This window comes from Trichosurus vulpecula, chromosome 8 (genome assembly GCF_011100635.1).
Source record: "Trichosurus vulpecula isolate mTriVul1 chromosome 8, mTriVul1.pri, whole genome shotgun sequence".
In the NCBI taxonomy this organism is placed as follows: domain Eukaryota; kingdom Metazoa; phylum Chordata; class Mammalia; order Diprotodontia; family Phalangeridae; genus Trichosurus; species Trichosurus vulpecula.
The window spans coordinates 131,190,124-131,194,649 of record NC_050580.1 but is presented as its reverse complement, the minus strand read 5'-3'; the positions used below and the strand labels follow the sequence as shown (position 1 = coordinate 131,194,649).

At 40.1% G+C, this 4,526-nt stretch overlaps 1 pseudogene; it reads right to left on the bottom strand.

Moving 5' to 3' along the window:
- Positions 1-440: 440 nt before the first annotated feature.
- Positions 441-4,202, bottom strand: LOC118827950 (annotated as a pseudogene).
- Between the last annotated feature and the right edge of the window lie 324 nt (positions 4,203-4,526).

Genomic DNA, 4,526 nt, shown 5'->3' with positions numbered 1-4,526 from the left:
AAAATTTAAGTCACACAGATTTCAGGCAAAACTATTTTAAAAATGTCAGTTTGTTTAGTCATTTATATATAATCAGTACATCTCACTTTCATCATACACATACTCTCAATTTCAACTTTCATTTCAACTTTCTTCATATAAAATTAAAGTTTTAACTGGTAGATGATTATTAGAATGGTCTCATCTTGCAATTTTTAAATAGTGGAAGACTTTTGAGATTTTGAGAGACAATTAAAAAATACCCTTACTCACTGGCAACAATGGTATTGAGATCTCCATGTTGAGAACTGATTATGGTTAAAAGTTTAACTGATACATAACATGAAAATCATGATCCCAATAGATACAATCAAAGGTATAATTAGGAGACTGTGTCTTTGTCCACTGTCTCCTGAGGGTTAAAGTGAATGACTTTTCTGTGGCTTGGCACACAAAATTTCCTATTCCACTTTTTGCTTAAATAAAACATTTTCTTTGGTTTCTTGTGGATTTTCTATCAGTCTATCTTTTGTTTCTCCCATTTTTTAATTTTTTTTATTTATTTAATATATTTAGTTTTCAGCATTGATTTTCACAAGAGTTTGAATTACAAATTTTCTCCCCATTTCTACCCTCCCCCCCACTCCAAGATGGTGTATATTCTGGTAACCCTGTTCCCCAGTCAGCCCTCCCTTCTGTCACCCCACTCCTTTCCCATCCCCTTTTCCCTTCCTTTCTTGTAGGGCAAGATAAATTTCTACGCCCCATTGCCTGTTTATCTTATTTTCTAGTTGCATGCAAAAACACTTTTTTTGTTGTTTTTGAACATCTGTTTTTAAAACTTTGAGTTCCAAATTCTCTCCCCTCTTCCCTTCCCACCCACCCTCCCTAAGAAGGCAAGCAATTCAACAAAGGCCACATGTGTATCATTATGTATAACCCTTCCACAATACTCATGTTGTGAAAGACTAACAATATTTTGTTCCTTCCTAACCTATCCCCCTTTATTGAATTTTCTCCCTTGACCCTGTCCCCATTCCAAAGTGTTTGTTTTTGATTACCTCCATCCCCATCTGCCCTCCCTTCTATCATCCCCCCTTTTTTATCTTCTTCCTTCTTCTTTCCTGTGGAGTAAGATACCCAATTGGGTATGTATGGTATTCCCTCCTCAGGTTAAATTTGATGAGAGCAAGATTCACTCATTCCCCCCTCACCTGCCTTCTCTTCTCTTCCTACAGAACTGCTTTTTCTTGATGCTTTTATGTGAGATAATTTACCCCATTCTATCTCTCCCTATCTCCCTCTCTCAATATATTCCTCCTCTCTCATCCCTTAATTTGATTTTATTTCTTTTAGATATCTTCCCTTCATCTTCACCTCACCCTGTTCCCTCTCTCTCTCTCTCTCTCTCTCTCTATATATATATATATATATATATATATATATATATATATATGTATATACACCTACATATATACATACATACACACTTGCATATACATATATATACATAAACATGCACACAGACACACACACACATATATATAAATACACATATTCTCTTCAGCTACCCTAATGCTGAGGTCTCATGAATCATACAAATCATATTTCCATGTAGGAATGTGAACAAAACGGTTCAACTTTAGTAAGTCCCTTGCAATTTCTTTTTCTTGATTACCTTGTCATGCTTCTCTTGATTCTTGTATTTGAAAGTCAAATTTTCTATTCAGCTCTGGTCTTTTCTTTGAGAAAGCTTGAAAGTCCTCTATTTTATTGAAAATCCATATTTTGCCTTGGAGCATGATACTCAGTTTTGCTGGGTAGGTGATTCTTGGTTTTAATCCTAGCTCCATTGACCTCCGGAATATCCTATTCCAAGCCCTTCGATCTCTTAATGTAGAAGCTGCTAGATCTTGTGTTATTCTGATTGTGTTTCCACAATACTCAAATTGTTTCTTTGTGGCTTCTTGCAGTATTTTCTCCTTGATCTGGGAGCTCTGGAATTTGATGACAATGTTCCTAGGAGATTTCTTTTTTGGATCTATTTGAGGAGGCGATCGGTGGATTCTTTCAATTTCTATTTTGCCCTGTGGCTGTAGAATATCAGGGCAGTTCTCCTTGATAGTTTCTTGAAAGATGATATCTAGGCTCTTTTTTTTGATCATGGCTTTCAGGTAGTCCAATAATTTTTAAATTATCTCTCCTGGATCTATTTTCCGGGTCAGTGGTTTTTCCAATGAGATATTTCACACTGTCTTCCATTTTTTCTTTCCTTTGGTTCTGTTTTATAATATCTTGATTTCTCATAAAGTCACTAGCTTCCACTTGCTCCAATCTCATTTTTAGGGTAGTATTTTCTTCAGTGGTCCATTGGACCTCCTTTTCAGTTTGGCTAATTCTGCCTTTCAAGGCATTCTTCTCCACATTGGCTTTTGGGAGCTCTTTTGCCATTTGAGTTAGTCTATTTTTTAAGGTGTTGTTTTCTTCAGTATATTTTTGAGTATTTTTTTGGGTCTCCTTTAGCAAGTCATTGACTTCTTTTTCATGGTTTTCTCATATCCTTCTCATTTCTCTTCCCAATTTTTCCTCTACTTCTCTAACTTGCTTTTCCAAATCCTTTTTGAGCTCTTCCATGGCCTGGGACCAGTTCATGTTTTTCTTGGAGGCTTTTGTTGTAGGCTCTATGACTTTGTTGACTTCTTTAGGCTGTATGTTTTGGTCTTCTTTGCCACCAAAGAAAGGATCCAAAGTATGAGACTGAATCTGGGTGCATTTTCGCTGCCTGGCCATATTCCCAGCCAACTAACTTGACCCTTGAGTTTTTCAGTGGGGTATGACTGCTTTTAGAGTTTAGAGAACTATGTTCCAAGCTTGGGCAGATGCGCAGCTACACCAGCACTCCTCCTTGCCCAAGAACCCCCAACCCGGACTGGACTTAAATCTTCAGCAGGCTCTGCACTCCTGCTCTGATCCACCACTTAATTCTTCCCACCAGGTGGGCCTGGGGCTGGAGGCAACTACAGCTGTAGTTCTTTAGCTGCCCCACCTCCGCTGCCCCTGGCGTGGTAGCTGAACCATGAACTCCTTCCACTCCCTCAGCTTTTCCCACTAACCTTCTCTGTTGTCTTTGGTGTTTGTGGGTTGAGAAGTCTGGTAACTGCCGCAGCTCACTGATTCAGGGCGCTAGGGCCCACTCTGCCCGGCCCCTGGTATGGTTGGTCCATGCCGCTCATGTTGGGCTCTGCTCCGCTCTGTGCTCCCAGCTCCATGCAGGGTAGACCTCCCCTAGAGACCATCCAGGCTGTCCTGGGCTGGAGCCCTTCTTCCCTCTGCTGTTTTGTGTGTTCTGCAGTTCTAGAATTGGTTCAGAGCCATTTTTTAATACGTTTTAGGAGGGACTCGGCGGGTTGCTCACACTAGTCTCTGTTTTCCAGCCGCCATCTTGGCTCCCTTCCAGCAGCCATCTTGGCTCCTTCCAGCCACCATCTTGGCTCCTTCCAGCCGCCATCTTGGCTCCCCCATTTTTTCCTGTAATAGGCTCCTTTATTTCTTCCATTACATCCTGTAAGTATTCTTTAACTGGAGATAGCATTGACATATAGCCCTGGCTATGAAGATATTTGACAGTAATTGATATTCCTCCCAAAGTCACAGTGTATCTGGCAAGTGTTGCAATCTTAAACAAGGCATATATAGTTAGTACATTTCCACTTGGGGAATTTTTCAAAATGCACACTGTGCTATTTGGTAACTCAATGAGTTCCAGAAAAGGAACAACATTCACTTCTTCTACGGCTGCATAATAAAATATTCTAAACCAAATACCGGGAGTCACTAAGTACGCTGGAATCATAACTTCTCCATGCTGTCTAAATGTTTTCTTAAATCACTGATGCAGATTGTAATGGATCAAGATCTTCCTTTTTCTCAGCACAAGTTCCTTGGGCTGTACCACTAGAGGCTAAAACCCTCTCTGATGAATGTTCTTCTTTTTGTTGTTTATGGTGAGAAACATTTATTGGCTTCCTTTTCTTTGAGATTTGCTGTGCAGAAGATATATATAGTTTTGAGGACCCTGCACCAAAACAGTCTTGGGCTAAGCTTAATATAAGACTGAACACCCTTTTATGCTTTGAGAGAGCCCAATGGAAGCAGCCCCATGTGAGACCCAAACATGTCCCATTTGTCAATTGAGACACAGTTCATATTAAATTCCATCGCATTTTGATGAATCATGGTTGTTGATTTTAGATCCTACAGAAACTTGAAAGTATAGTATGGCCTCATTGGAGAAGGTAGAGCAAAGGCAAGATGACAATTTGTTGGGTCTATCACAGAGAGGAAGGTGTGGATTATAGTAGATGGTCTCTGTGGCCCCTTCCAAATCTGACTTTCTGTGAAATTACCTTGGAAGACATTGAGTCTGTGGCCACAAGCACTGATGGGGCAGGATTTCCCAAGCTCCTATCTCAGGGGAAATCACCAACAGAAGACAAACTCTTCCCAGAGTCCCTGTTTAAGCCAGTGTCTGAAACCACTTCTGATGA